The 15,996-nt window shown below is 49.6% G+C and overlaps 1 long non-coding RNA gene across 1 annotated transcript; it reads right to left on the reverse strand.

Moving 5' to 3' along the window:
- Window positions 1-13,017: 13,017 nt before the first annotated feature.
- On the reverse strand, window positions 13,018-15,509 carry LOC311117234. The gene is made up of 2 exons (XR_014611577.1): window positions 15,426-15,509; window positions 13,018-14,600 (listed from the first exon to the last, which is right to left on the reverse strand). It is a non-coding gene; the product is annotated as an uncharacterized lncRNA (long non-coding RNA).
- Window positions 15,510-15,996: the final 487 nt, after the last annotated feature.

The following is a 15,996-nucleotide window of genomic DNA, read 5'->3' on the forward strand; positions in this document are numbered from 1 at the left end:
AGAACGCCAATGACAGCGTGCAGGATGTCCTCTCGTAGATGGCACCGGAAGTGGTCGATGAGGGCCCGCTCATTACACCCAGACTCAGCCCCTAGAGTCCGAAACTCCAGGGCGAAGTCCTGCGCGGTAATTGTCCCCTTACCCGTAGTTGTCCAACGCAGCTCCTCCTTCACTCCAGACCGCGTTGGCCCACTCCAGGACTTTCCCAGAGAGGCAGGAGACGAGGGCGGACACCTTCTCCCGCTCCGATGGAGCCGGGCTGATGTTCGAATAGTACAACTCCAGTTGTAGGAGGAATCCCTGGCAGAGAGCAGCTGTCCCGTCGAAATCCCGTGGTCGGGATATATGGATCCCTCTGGGTGCTGGGGTGTGGGTGGCTGGATCCAGTCGGCCAGCTGGTCCCGAAAGATCGGGTCCTCTCCTCTCCAGGCGTTGGACGACCAAGCTGGCTAGCATCGTTGAATGCTCCTGGACCCGTGCCACGACTCCAGGCATGTGCTCCTCTCCTGCTGAATCCATGGCGGGTGTGTGATTCTCACTACACCCGTGAGACTGTCCACTACAGTCCCCGCGTTCATGCACATTGCACTGTATGTGGGCAGGAATGTGCAGAGTCATGTGAATCCAGCATGGTGCATTGAGAACATCTCACAATTCAGAATGATGACCTAATTTTCCTGCCTCAAAGAAGAGGCCTTGTCTCGCTCTCTCTCTCTGTCTCGCTGTCTGTCTCTCTCTCTCTAACTCTCTCTCCAGCTCTCTCTCACTCAATCTCTCTCTCTCTGTGTGTCTCCTCTCTCTCTCTCTCCCTCACTCAATCTCTCTCTCTCTCTCTTTTCTCTAGATGACTTGTGTGACAGTTTATAGAGAAATAGCTCTGACAGAAGTCAACCAAGGCACAGAGGGGGGTGGTTGGGTTCAATTTGGTCCTGCACACACGCACCCACGCACACATCCCAGTATTGAACATGCAGAACATGTGAATTATTTACTTGTCGTCAAGCAGGAAATGAGGAACGATAACAAGCTTGGGAAAGAAAGAGAGAAAAACAAACAGATGCTATCTTTCTCCTTTCTTTCTTCCTCTTCTTTTTCATCTCACTCATTTCAATGTTTTAGATGTTAGTCATCGTCAGGGGACTCAAGTTTTCAAGTGAAGTTTCCAAGACATGATAGCCTCTCTACTGTCTCTCATTTCTACAGTCACTACAATCTGATATCAGACCAGGTCATAAAGTCTTCAGCTGTATAGAGACCATCTATACAGACACTACAATCTGATCTCAGACCAGGTCATGAAGTCCTCAGCTGTACAGAGACCATTTGCATCATACTTTCATCCGCCCACCCTTTTAAACATGCATTAGAACTACCAACTCAATCCCACATTCACTCTGGGACCGACCGTCATCTCAAACCAACCGCTGAGCTGGAAGTGGACTGCTGTACTGAACCTTGTGGTTGATCTCCTGACCTGGTCTCCTGACCTGGTCTGGTCTTTGGCTTTCCATCTGCACCAACCGCCCCAGCTGGACCCCCCCCCCATCCCTAAACTCCTCCCAATCCCATCAGCCAATCCAATGGTCAATCACCTGTGACCCCTGCTTAGGTGTTGAACTCTGACCCCGTCAGGTCAGGATTTCTTTTAAAAAATGAATAAGAGTATGGGAACCAGGCGGCGATGTCCGAGGTCCGGCCAGGCTAAGCTCATCCCTGGGCTGGGAGTGGGATTGGCCTGGCGGGTCACTAACATGGTAACCCACCTCAGCCTTTAGAGCCAGACCAGCTGGACGACCGTATCAAAGGACTGGTCATTAGCAGAGACGGTTGGGGGTTAATTTCATACAAGGGGCTGTGGGTCTCTCTAGCCCCATTTCCCACTTCCTCATCTGGGGTCTCTAGCCCCAGGTCCCCCTCCCTTCTCTGGGTCGTGGCGGTGAATCTGCTGGCAGGCATTTTAATTAGCCTGGGTCTTCCAGACAAGGGGCAGAGGGGAGCAGAGGATGACTGCTATGGGAAAAAGTACTGGAGGAGAGGAGGACTAGAAACAAAAGAGAGTGAGAGAGAAAGAGAGGGGGGCCTTGGGTCGCAGGCCTGGGGGCTGTGTTCACTAGTCTGTGCCAGAGCTAAAACTGAGCTACCAAATAAAACATCTTCTCACGAGACAAGGATGCGGTGTCTGATTTAAGAGATGCAACGACTAGACATCTGCACACACACACACACACACACACACACACACACACAAACGGAAGTGCACGCAAGTGCACACACACACACTCACCCAGTCTCTTATCTTGGTTATATAAAGTTATATAAAACTGACTTTGGATGGATGCAGTGAAGTGGTCATCTTACAGATTACAGGGAAATGTAGGGTACTTTTTAGTCATTCAGTTTTTGTCATTCTTTTGTTTTTATCATATGTTTGTTGGGTAGTAAATATTTCATATTCATTGTTTTTTATTCGTTTTTTTCCTGTGAAGCACATTGTGTTGTCTAAAATGTGCAGTATAAATAAAGCTTGATTTGATTTGATCATTCAAACCATTAATAGTGTCAGTGAGATCTGATCTGGGAGCTGCTTTAGTCTCACCCTCTTCAGCACTAAGCAATGGTGCACCAATACCATGCCTTACACAATGCTGTAGCTGTTGGAACCTGACACAAAGTCTTGACCTATATGTGCTGATATACTGTACTTGTCACGGTTTCGGCCGAGGCTGCCTCTCTTCCTTGTTCGGGCAGGCTTCGGCGTTCGTTGTCTCCGGAATACTAGCTGCCACCGTTGTATGTTTCATGTTCGTTTGCTTTTGTCTGTTTGTTGTGACACCTGTTCTCGTTTAGCGTAATTAGTGTCCTATAAGTTTCTCGTTGTGTTTGTCTAGTGTTGTGTGTTATTGATTTAGGTCTGTCGTGTGTTGGGCTTGTATTTTGCGATTTCGCTCGGTTGAGCTTCCCTCCACTGCGTTGGAGCGTTTTTCGCACCTGTTTAGTGCGCCTTTTGTTTTGTTCGCCTTCGTGCGTAATTTCGCCTTCGGGCAAGTCTGTTTCGTATTTTTCCTTGTTGGAAATTGACTAAAGTCTTTTGGACTATACTTCGGTGTCCTGCGTTTGATTCCACCACTACACCCACCTACAGCATTCGTGACAGAATAACACACCTTGAAGAATTGAATCAGCAGGAGCCGCAGCAGCCCAGGCGACGCTGGAGGACAAGGTCCGGGAACAAAGTGACCAGATCCTGCAGATGGGGACCGCACTGCAGGAGGTGATCACCACCATCCGAGGCTGGGGGACGCCTCCACCGCCATCCTCCCTGCCAGCACCATCGGCCAGTCAGCCCATTCCCGCACCGGAACCCCGAGGAGTCCGACTCTCGCTCCCGAGGGCCTATGATGGGACCGCGGCCGGGTGTCAGGGATTCCTTCTCCAGGTGGAGCTGTACCTGGCCACCGTGCACCCGGCGCCCTCGGGACATGAGAGCGTGTCCGCCCTGATCTCCTGCCTTTCCGGGAAGGCGTTGGAATGGGCCAACGCGGAGTGGAGGAGGATCGACGCGGACACCATCACATACGACGAGTTCTCCCGCCGCTTCAGGGCGGTGTTTGACCATCCCCCGGAGGGGAAAGCGGCGGGGGAGCGTCTGGTCTTCCTCCGGCAGGGGAGGAGGAGTGCCCAGGAGTTCGCCCTCGAATTCCGTACTCTAGCGGCAGATGCAGGGTGGAATGAGCGGGCTCTCGTCGATCACTACAGATGTAGTCTACGAGAGGACGTCCGTCGGGAGCTGGCCTGTAGGGACACCAGCCTCTCGTTCGACCAGTTGGTCGACATGTCCATCAGGCTGGATAACCTGCTAGCTACCCGCGGACGTCCCGAGGGGGGTCCGTCCATTTCACCCTCCAGCGCCTCCGAGCCGTGCCCCATGGAGCTCGGGGGCGCTGGCGCTAGAGAGAGGAGGGGTCGGCTTACTAGGGGGTCCATCTCCTGCACCAACTGTGGTCGGGGAGGACACACCGCGGCTAGGTGCTGGGGATGGCCTCCTAGGGGAGAGGACGACAGGTCCCGCACTGGGGATTCCTTCCAGGTGAGTAGGCGCCCCACTCACCCAGAGCTCTCTGTTGCACATTTCTGTATACCTGTGAGTTTTCCACAGGTAGCACCTCATTCCCAGCATAAGGCGCTGGTAGATTCAGGCGCGGCTGGGAATTTTGTTGATAAGAAGTTTTGTTTAGCCTTAGGGATTCCCCTTCTTCCTGTTGATGTCCATTTCCCCGTTCATGCCCTAGATAGCCGTCCGTTGGGTGCGGGCTTGATCAGGGAAGTCACTGCGCCACTTAGGATGTGTGCGCAGGGGGGTCATCAGGAGATGATTCAGCTATTTCTGATTGACTCGCCTGCGTATCCGGTGGTGCTGGGCATGCCCTGGTTGAGTACCCATAACCCATCTATTTCGTGGCAGGAGAGGGCTCTGATGGAGTGGTCTGCCCAGTGTGTGGGTCGATGTTTGGGCGTTTCCGTAGGGGCTACCTCGGTGGAGAGTCCAAACCAGGTGCCCGCATTGCACGTTCCCCCTGAGTATGGGGATTTGGCTATCGCGTTTAGTAAGTCGAGGGCGACGCGGTTGCCACCCCATAGGCAGGGAGATTGTGCGATAGACCTCCAGGCAGGAGCTGCGCTCCCACGGAGCCATGTGTATCCTCTGTCTCAGGAGGAGAAGAAAGCTATGGAGACTTACATAGACGAATCTCTGAGACAAGGATACATACGGCCTTCCACTTCCCCTGCGTCCTCGAGTTTCTTTTTTGTGAAGAAGAAGGATGGTGGTTTACGCCCGTGCATCGATTACCGTGGTCTCAATCAGATCACGGTGAAGTACAGTTATCCACTCCCGCTGATTGCGACCATGACTGAGTCCTTGCATGGGGCGCGTTTCTTCACTAAATTAGATCTCAGGAGCGCGTACAACTTGGTGCGCATCAGGGAGGGCGATGAATGGAAGACAGCCTTTAGTACCACCTCGGGCCATTACGAGTATCTTGTCATGCCATACGGGTTGATGAACGCTCCGTCAGTTTTCCAATAATTCGTGGATGAGATCTTCAGGGACATGCAGGGGCAGGGGGTCGTTGTGTACATAGATGACATTCTCGTGTACTCGCCTACCCGTGTCGAGCATGTGGCCCTGGTGCGCAGAGTGTTGCGGAGGCTGGTGGAGCACGACCTGTATGTTAAGGCAGAGAAGTGTCTGTTTTTCCAGGAGTCGGTCTCCTTTTTGGGGTATCAGTTGTCTGCGTCAGGGGTGAAGATGGAGGTAGACCGGGTGTCAGCCGTGCGTAATTGGCAAACACCAACCACTGTGAAGGAGGTGCAGCAGTTTTGGAGGTTTGCGAATTACTACCGGAGGTTTATCCGGGGTTTTGGACAGGTGGCAGCTCCCATCACGTCTCTTTTGAAGGGGGGTCCGGTGCGTCTGCAGTGGTCTGCCGAGGCGGACAGGGCGTTTGGGAGGCTGAAGGACCTGTTTACCTCGGCCCCGGTGCTGGCGCATCCGGATCCCTCTTTACCATTTCAGGTAGAGGTGGACGCGTCTGAGGCCGGTATAGGAGCCGTGCTTTCACAACGGTCAGACGCGCCACCTAGACTCCGCCCCTGTGCCTTTTATTCCAAGAAGCTCAGTCCGGCGGAGCGAAACTATGACGTAGGGGACAGGGAGCTGTTAGCCGTGGTACAGGCCCTAAAGGTGTGGAGGCACTGGCTTGAGGGGGCTCAACACCCTTTCCTCATTTTGACGGACCACCGTAACCTGGAGTACATCCGGGCAGCGAGGAGGCTGAACCCTCGGCAGGCAAGATGGAATATGTTTTTGACCCGGTTTACATTTAAGATCACGTACATCCCTGGGTCACAGAACGGTAAGGCAGATGCGCTGTCTCGGCGGTATGACACGGAGGAGAGGTCCGTGGAGCCCACTCCCATACTGCCGGAGTCGTGTCTGGTGGCACCGGTAGTGTGGGAGGTCGATGCTGAGCTCGAGCGGGCGTTACGCACCGACCCTAGTCCACCGCAATGCCCGGAGGGTCGGAAGTACGTTCCGCTTGAGGTTCGGGATCGATTGATCTATTGGGCTCACACGTCACCCTCCTCTGGACACCCGGGTATCGGCCGGACAGTGCACTGTCTTAGTGCCAAGTACTGGTGGCCCACGTTGGCAAGGGATGCTCGGTGTGCGCCCAGTGTAAGGCGCCTAGACATCTGCCTAGGGGTAAGTTACTACCCCTGCCCGTTCCACAACGACCATGGTCCCACCTCTCGGTGGATTTCCTTACTGACCTTCCTCCTTCACAGGGGAATACCACTATACTGGTCGTTGTGGACCGGTTTTCTAAGGCCTGTCGTTTGCTCCCCATGCCGGGCCTTCCTACCGCCCTGCAAACTGCCGAAGCCCTATTCACCCATGTGTTCCGGCACTACGGGGTACCCGAGGATATTGTGTCTGATCGAGGTCCCCAATTTACCTCCAGAGTCTGGAGAGCTTTTATGGAGCGGTTGGGGGTCTCGGTGAGCCTCACCTCGGGTTACCACCCGGAGAGTAATGGGCAGGTGGAACGTGTGAACCAGGATGTGGGTAGGTTTCTTAGAACATACTGCCAGGACCGGCCGGAGGAGTGGGCAAGGTACGTTCCCTGGGCCGAAATGGCCCAGAATTCCCTACGCCATTCCTCCACTAACCTAACCCCTTTCCAATGTGTGTTAGGTTACCAGCCGGTTCTGGCACCTTGGCAGCAGAGCCAGATCGAGGCTCCTGCGGTGGATGAGTGGGCGCGGCGCTCGGAGGAGACATGGAACGCTGCACACGTCCACCTGCAGCGGGCCCTCCGACGTCATAAGGCGAGCGCCGATCTCCACCGCAGTGAGGGACCGGTGTACGCACCTGGTGATCGAGTCTGGCTCTCTACCAGAAACCTGCCCCTCCGCCTGCCCTGTCGGAAACTGGGTCGGCGGTTTGTAGGGCCATTTAAAGTCCTGGGAAGGTTGAACGAGGTGTGTTACAAATTACAACTACCTGTTGAATATAAAAGTATTAACCCCTCGTTCCATGTGTCCCTTCTCAGGCCGGTGGTAGCTGGCCCACTCCAAGAAAGTGAGATCAGGGAGACTCCTCCACCCCCATTGGACATCGAGGGGGCACCGGCGTACTCCGTGAGGTCCATCTTGGATTCGAGACGTCGGATGGGGGGTCTCCAATATCTAGTGGAGTGGGAGGGGTACGGTCCGGAGGAGCGGTGCTGGGTGCCGAGGAGAGACATTTTGGACCCGTCTCTCCTGACGGAATTCCATCGTGGGCACCCGACGCACCCTGCTCCGCGTCCTCCGGGTCGTCCCCGAGGCCGGAGTCGGCGCACGTCTAGAGCCGCGCGTCAAGGGGGGGGTACTGTCACGGTTTCGGCCGAGGCTGCCTCTCTTCCTTGTTCGGGCAGGCTTCGGCGTTCGTTGTCTCCGGAATACTAGCTGCCACCGTTGTATGTTTCATGTTCGTTTGCTTTTGTCTGTTTGTTGTGACACCTGTTCTCGTTTAGCGTAATTAGTGTCCTATAAGTTTCTCGTTGTGTTTGTCTAGTGTTGTGTGTTATTGATTTAGGTCTGTCGTGTGTTGGGCTTGTATTTTGCGATTTCGCTCGGTTGAGCTTCCCTCCACTGCGTTGGAGCGTTTTTCGCACCTGTTTAGTGCGCCTTTTGTTTTGTTCGCCTTCGTGCGTAATTTCGCCTTCGGGCAAGTCTGTTTCGTATTTTTCCTTGTTGGAAATTGACTAAAGTCTTTTGGACTATACTTCGGTGTCCTGCGTTTGATTCCACCACTACACCCACCTACAGCATTCGTGACAGTACTGTAGGAACAGTTTTGACATTTAGATCATCATACATACTATTATATGGACAGAGAGGACCTGGTCCTAGATCAGCACTCCTACTCTGAGATGTATTTAGATCATCATGAATAAGAGTACATGGACAGGGAGGACCTGGTTCTAGATCAGCAATCCTACTCTGAGGCGCTTTATGAATACGGGCCAAGAGCTATAGTTTGATATTTCCAAAGCTCTCTCCTTCCCTCTCTCTCCTCCTTCAGCCCACTTGTTTATGTGACCGACAAGTGCCATTGGAGTCCCGGGCCAAGTCCCTCCCCATTCACAGGCACAAATATGCCTCAGTGTGGGAATGCCACAGTGAGCCCTGGGTCCATAGTGGTCCATAGTGGTCCATGGGAGGGGAACAGGAAGAGAGATGGAAGGAAGGAGGAGGAAGAGAAAGAAAGAGGGAGAGAGACAGAGAGAGAGAGAGACCGACAGAGACAGAGAGAGAGACAGAGAAATACAACACATATTTATGTTTATTTATTTTCCCATTTGTACTATTTGCACATTGCTACAACACTGTATATATATCTCCTTCCCTCTCTCCTTTTCTCCTTCCCTCTCTCCTTTTCTCCTTCCCTCGTCCCCGGGAGGGTTCTTTCTCATGCTAAACGGGAACGAGTGAGTGAGGAGGGGCGGGGAGGTGCAGGGACAGCTAAAAGTCAGCACAGCGCCCCTCATCCATGTTCCCTAGATGTACAACATAACATATACTTGCCTTGGCTGTTAAACAACATGGAAAACAAAACACACTTTCACAAGGGGGCCTGGGTTCTCCATATAATGTTCTCATTCCCGCGAAAATCAGGGGAAATTGGTTTATGTCTTTCACTCATTCTTCCATGTCAAATGTAACTTTCTAATGATACCTGGGTTAAAGCAACATGTACAGGATCTCACAAAAGTGAGTACACGCCTCACATTTTTGTAAATATTTGAGTATATCTTTTCATGTGACAACACTGAAGAAATGACACTTTGCTACAATGTGAAGTAGTGAGTGTACAGCTTGTATAACAGTGTACATTTGCTGTACCCTCAAAATAACTCAACACACAGCCATTAATGTCTAAACCGCTGGCAACAAAAGTGAGTACACCCCTAAGTGAAAATGTCCAAATTGGGCTCAGTGTCAATATTTTGTGTGGCCACCATCATTTTCCAGCACTGCCTTAACCCTCTTGGGCATGGAGTTCACCAGAGCTTCACAGGTTGCCACTGGAGTCCTCTTCCACTCCTCCATGACGACATCACGGAGCTGGTGGATGTTAGAGACCTTGCACTCCTCCACCTTCCGTTTGAGGATGCCCCACAGATGCTCAATAGGGTTTAGGTCTGGAGACATGCTTGGCCAGTCCATCACCTTTACCCTCAGCTTCTTTAGCAAGGCAGTGGTCATCTTGGAGGTATGTTTGGGGTCGTTATCATGTTGGAATAATGACCTGCAGCCCAGTCTCCGAAGGGAGGGGATCATGCTCTGCTTCAGTATGTCACAGTACATGTTGGCATTCATGATTCCCTCAATGAACTGTAGCTCCCCAGTGCCGGCAGCACTCATGCAGCCCCAGACCATGACACTCCCACCACTATGCTTGACTGTAGGCAAGACACACTTGTCTTTGTACTCCTCACCTGGTTGCCGCCACACACGCTTGACACCATCTGAACCAAATAAGTTTATCTTGGTCTCATCAGACCACAGGACATGGTTCCAGTAATCCATGTCCTTAGTCTGCTTGTCTTCAGCAAACTGTTTGCGGGCTTTCTTGTGCATCATCTTTAGAAGAGGCTTCCTTCTGGGACGACAGCCATGCAGACCAATTTGATGCAGTGTGCGGCGTATGGTCTGAGCACTGACAGGCTGACTCCCCACCCCTTCAACCTCTGCAGCAATGCTGGCAGCACTCATACGTCTATTTCCCAAAGACAACCTCTGGATATGACGCTAAGCACGTGCACTCAACTTCTTTGGTCGACCATGGCGAGGCCTGTTCTGAGTGGAACCTGTCCTGTTAAACCGCTGTATGGTCCTGGACACCGTGCTGCAGCTCAGTTTCAGGGTCTTGGCAATCTTCTTATAGCCCAGGCCATTTCTATGTAGAGCAACAATTCTTTTTTTCAGATCCTCAGAGAGTTCTTTGCCATGAGGTGCCATGTTGAACTTCCAGTGACCAGTATGAGGGAGTGTGAGAGCAATGACACCAAATTTAACACACCTGCTCCCCATTCAAACCTGAGACCTTGTAACACTAACGAGTCACATGACACCGGGGAGGGAAAATGGCTAATTGGGCCCAATTTGGAAATTTTCACTTAGGGGTGTACTCACTTTTGTTGCCAGTGGGTTAGACATTAATGGCTGTGTGTTGAGTTATTTTGAGGGGACAGCAAATTTAGTTATACAAGCTGTACACTCACTACTTTACATTGTAGCAGTGTTTATTCTTCAGTGTTGTCACATGAAAATATATACTCAAATATTTACAAAAATGTGAGGGGTGTACTGACTTTTGTGAGATACTGTATGTCTATATAATCAAATCCATAATCCCTTTCCTGTACACAATGCACTTACCAATCATTCAATGAGACAATTGTCCTGGATGGATGTGTTGTAGGGGGTTGTGGTTCTCATCATCCCAGGGATGGGGAGCTTTGGCTGGGCATGAGCTGCTGCTGTCCTGGCCTGAGTAGGTGTAGATGGATGACTGCTATAAGGAGGAATGCACTATATGTCTCAGGCAATGAACTTGGTCACCCTGTACAGTATATCCATGTCACGATCGTCGTAAGCAACGGACCAAGGCGCAGCGTGATATGCGTACATCTTTTAATGAGTACTTTTCATGAACAACAATACGATACGTGAAGTCCTAAGGTTAACAAAACACAAACCTCTCCGGAACAAGATCCCACAAATGACAAGTGCACAACAGGCTGCTTAAGTATGGTTCTCAATCAGAGACAACAAGACACAGCTGCCTCCTATTGGGAACCACCCCGGCCAACACAGAAACACACGATCTAGAAAAGAACACATAGAAAACAAAACATAGACACTACACATATAAACTAACACCCTGGCTCAACATATAAGAGTCCCCAGAGCCAGGGCGTGACAATCCAGGTGGTGTGTGTGATACAGAGAGAGAGAGAGAGTGTGTGAGTATGTATAGAGTGTGTGTGTGTGTGTGTGTGTCCTGGGCCCGTATTCACACAAGTCTCAGAATAGGAGTGCTGATCTAGGATTAGTTTTACAGTTTAGATAATATAATGAATATGATTATATGGACCAGGGGGACCTAATACCAGATCAGCACTCCTACTCTGAGATTATTTATGAATACGGCCCTGATCACACCATGGCCCAGCGCCAGAGAGATCCAAGCAGGTTATGCTTCGTCATAGCACCTTGATATCAGTGCCAATTTCTGCCTTTACGAAGGTCAGGCCCACCCACAGAGCTCCAGGGTGGAAGCCAGATCAGGTGCTGTGGACTCTACATAGACCAAGACACAGGTCAGAAACAGCTCATCACCTCTGGTTAGATAACCACTCTGGGTTGGAGTGTTGAGCTGTGTCCACCACTCTGTGGAAGATGTTTAAGGTGACGTTGCACTGTTAGTCTACCTGTTTGAAGAGATTTTGAAGGTGACGTTGAAATGTTAGACTGCCTGTTTGAAGAGATGTTAAAGGTGACGTTGAAACGTTAGACTACCTGTTTGAAGAGATGTTATAAGTGACGTTGAAATGTTAGACTACAGTACCAGTTTGAAGGAAGAAAGTATATAATGAGGAATTCATCTGGGCCTGAATGATTTAGTGCTTCAATACCATATATACAGTATACAGTACATGCCTTGAAACACTATATTATTTGCTTGATTTGTGTTTGTGAGTTGTGCCTCTATAAATAAACCCTCCTAGATTATTACTTGATCCTCTACTGGCCTAGTCATCCTTCTCTGCTACTGTGAGAGGTGACGAGGCAAGAGAACAAGTGAGAAGAAATTACACGGACGACTACAAATAAAGTGTGAATCAGAAAACTGGAACCAAAAAGGGTGGAAGGGGAAGAAAGTACAAAAGAAAGGAGAGGGTAAATATATAATGTGAAGTGTAGAGATGCACTGTGTGTTGCTCTGGGGCCTGGGGGCCAGTGTCGGGATGTTGGGAAATAAACACAACCTAGCTGTTCTGACAGGAGCCTCAGCTAATCACTGGGATTGCTGTGGTGCATGTGTGTGTGTGTGTGTGTGTGTGTGTGTGTGTGTGTCTATGTCTTTGTACGCAGCTAGGACAGGGCGTATGTGAGTGAGTGAGTGTGTGTGTATTTAAATTAATGTGTGTGCGTGTTTATGGTGTGAATGTGTGTGTCTGCATGCATGCGTTCGTGTGTATGAATGTGTGTGTCTGTCAATGCGTCTGTGTGCAGACTCACATACATGCACGTCGTTGTGTGTGAGCGGGGGGCTAAACGGTGTTCGTTCAGTTCAGAGCACATTCCTCAGTTGATTTAGCAGGATTTAAGATGGGGAGGAATGTGTCAAGGCTTCAGCTTTACTCCACACAGCAGAGTGTAAACTAGCTGTGAGGAATCCTGAGGTCCCACTCTGCACTGACGGCTGACCGACACCTGGCTTAGAGAGAGAGGAGGAGAGCGAGAGAGAGAGGGAGGGAGGGAGGCGGGTAGGGTAGGAGAATGAGGGAAAGAGGTTGAGGGGTGGAGGGGGAGAAAGAAAAAGAGGGATGGAGAGAACGGAGTGAGAGCAATAAAAAGAAAAAGAGAACAAGGCCTAATGTAGAAAGAAAGAGGATACAGGACGACAGGGTAAGAGATGGGAAGGAATGGGAGACCGAACGTGATCTATATTTCATTGAAACACCAGTAGAGAACAACAAATGAATGGAAGAGCGACAGAAATACTATTTCCAGTGAAACCAAGAACCGGTGAAACCAAGCACCGGTGAAACCAGCAGGACTAAAAACAACAAGATAACTAATATAAAATATACTGTGTCTGTAAAATGTATATAGCTTCAGAACTTTTGTGAAACAGCACAGTTAAAAATATATGGCAAATACAAAGAAAGAAACCAGTGGAGTTCAGAAGCTTGCCTTTATTTGCTGAAAAGGATGGAATGATTTGATCAGAACCAAGGAGTGTGGAATACAGAAAGATGCTGTTCTATAGGTCAGCTCCATTGGACATCATCTGCCATTGGTCAATTATTGTGCAACTTTGAATGGAGATAGGATCACAATCTCCAATGTCCTATAAAGAGAGTAACATAACTTTGTCTATTTCTCCGGTTTAAACATTTATAATAACATTTAAATCAACATCATCAAAACAATTTAAACAAACTGCTGTATTAACCAAAAGCCAGGACCTGTAAAGTGATGCAAAATTATCTCACCAATCAATCTAACACAGACCAAAATCAGCTAAAAAAGCATCCAGTGTAAGACATTTGTATTTTTAATTTATAGTCCTGAGAGAGTGTGTGTGTGTGTGTGTGTGTATGTCCGCCTGTATGAGTGTGTGTCAGAACGTGTCTGTTTCTGTTTGTGTGTGTGTGTGTGTACATGTGCATGTGTGTGTCTGTTAGTGTGTGACCGTGTCTGTGTGTGTGTGTGTGTGTGTTATGTGTTTGAGAGAGTGTGTGTGTGTGTTAATCTAACATACACTATTGCGCCTTTGGAACAACTTACAGACTTCAGATTCAGATAAAACATCAGAATAGAGGGATTTTTACAAAATAAAAGCCACACTCCTTCACATGGCACAGACGCAGCATCCATTAATAAAACCCCTATTCAAAATATCACTTCTAACAAACACCCCATCATCATTCGTACCAGCAACACAAGCACAGTTAAAAAACATTGAGATCAATGAAACAGCCAGGTTTTTACGTCTACCTCTAGTTTTTAGGTAACAAAGGCCTGCGTCATCGGGTAGTGGGTTGATTTGACATATAAATGGCAACCACGGACCAACGACCAGGACCCTAAAGTGAAAAGGCAAAAAACTACAACCAGCGCGCAAAGACACCCAACTTCCTCCTCGCTGTACGTAAACATGACCTCACTTCCTGAATTCATGACTTCACTTCCTGAAATTACCCCGCCCCCACCCGTTATAGTTTTACCTCATAAAATGCATACAAGTGCAATCTACCTCCATTCTTTGCATTCTCCGAGCATGTATCATATGCAGTAAACATATATGACTCCTGTAACATACAACCCATTTAAAGTACATCCACACTACCTGTCCTTCCTCGCCCCATTCATCCCACATGTTTCACTGTTCATTTAAATAAAGCTACAGAGACAGTACAGGTCAAGTCAAAGTGCACAAGAAGAAGAAGATCAGAATTAGAAGAACAAAGCCAAATGAAAAAAAGGCAGGAAGAAGCAAGCGCCCTGTCATCGGAATCCCCCTCCCCCACCCATCTGCCCCTTCCCTCCCCATTTGGCCCCCATGAGGCCCCTGGTGGCCCCTCACACGGTGAGAGAGATGAAGCTGTTGTATCTCTGGATGTTCCTCTTGAGGATCTCCGAGCAGGGCCCCAGGACCCGTTCGAAGCGGGGCCGGTCCAGCTTCACACACTTCAGTGGCCCCCGGGCCACCACTGTGGCCGCCCGCGGCCTGTTCAGCAGCAGGGCGATCTCACCTGGAGGACAAGGTGGGGTCAGAGGTCAGGGGTAATTCTGTTGACTTTCATGAGGGTCATTACCTATGATGATGATGACATATAATGTTGGGGTCCTTATAAGGTTGTTTGGGTACCCATACGTTTGTTTGGGTCCCCATAAGGTTGTGTTCTTTCAGGTCATTGTGTTTTATTCAGTTCCTGGTGTGTGTTGAACAGGTTCCTAACAGTTCCTGGTGTGTGTTGAACAGGTTCCTAACAGTTTCTGGTGTGTGTTGAACAGGTTCCTAACAGTTTCTGGTGTGTGTTGAACAGGTTCCTAACAGTTTCTGGTGTGTGTTGAACAGGTTCCTAACAGTTCCTGGTGTGTGTTGAACAGGTTCCTAACAGTTTCTGGTGTGTGTTGAACAGGTTCCTAACAGTTTCTGGTGTGTGTTGAACAGGTTCCTAACAGTTTCTGGTGTGTGTTGAACAGGTTCCTAACAGTTTCTGGTGTGTGTTGAACAGGTTCCTAACAGTTCCTGGTGTGTGTTGAACAGGTTCCTAACAGTTTCTGGTGTGTGTTGAACAGGTTCCTAACAGTTTCTGGTGTGTGTTGAACAGGTTCCTAACAGTTTCTGGTGTGTGTTGAACAGGTTCCTAACAGTTCCTGGTGTGTGTTGAACAGGTTCCTAACAGTTCCTGGTGTGTGTTAAACAGTTTCCTAACAGGTTTCTGGTGTGTGTTGAACAGGTTCCTAAGAGTTCCTGGTGTGTGTTGCCAGGACGTCAGGAGAGAAGGGTCCGTAATGTAGCATTAGCCTAAGAATGTGTGTGTGTGCGTGTGTGTGTAACGTTACCCACTCACCAAAGTAGTCTGATGGCCCCAGACGACCAACCTCGACGTACTCCTCATTGTCAGACCTACGCTGGAGAACAGAGGCTGTACCCTAGAGATAGAGAGAAAGAAAGAGAGAGAGAGAGGGGGGGAGGGAGGGAGAGAGAGAGATAATTAAAAATCGAATTTATGCACATAAAGCATTCTGCAGACCCCATGTTTTTGGGAGGAAAGAGAGAAGAGGGAGGGAAAGAGACAGAGAGAGGGGGAGAGGGGAATAAAGAAAGAGAGAGACAGATAGACAGCAGAAGGATGAAAGGGGGAAGGGAGAGAGGAGGAAAAGAGAAAATAGGCGTTATTTCACTGAGGCTGAAAATCATCAGTGGGATTAGCCTGAGAGAGAGAGACATTCTTTACTTTACAACCCTGCAGGTGCACAGGATTTATACCACTCTGATGTGGGACAACTGCTGACAGACAGACACATGGAAACACACAGGCACAGACACACCAACAAACACACCAACTGACCAGAGAGACAGACCAACTGACCAGAGTGACAGACCAACTGACAACTGAACAGAGACAGACCAACTGACAA

This window comes from Coregonus lavaretus (assembly GCF_964263955.1).
Source record: "Coregonus lavaretus genome assembly, contig: HAP1_SCAFFOLD_4128, whole genome shotgun sequence".
NCBI lineage: Eukaryota > Metazoa > Chordata > Actinopteri > Salmoniformes > Salmonidae > Coregonus > Coregonus lavaretus.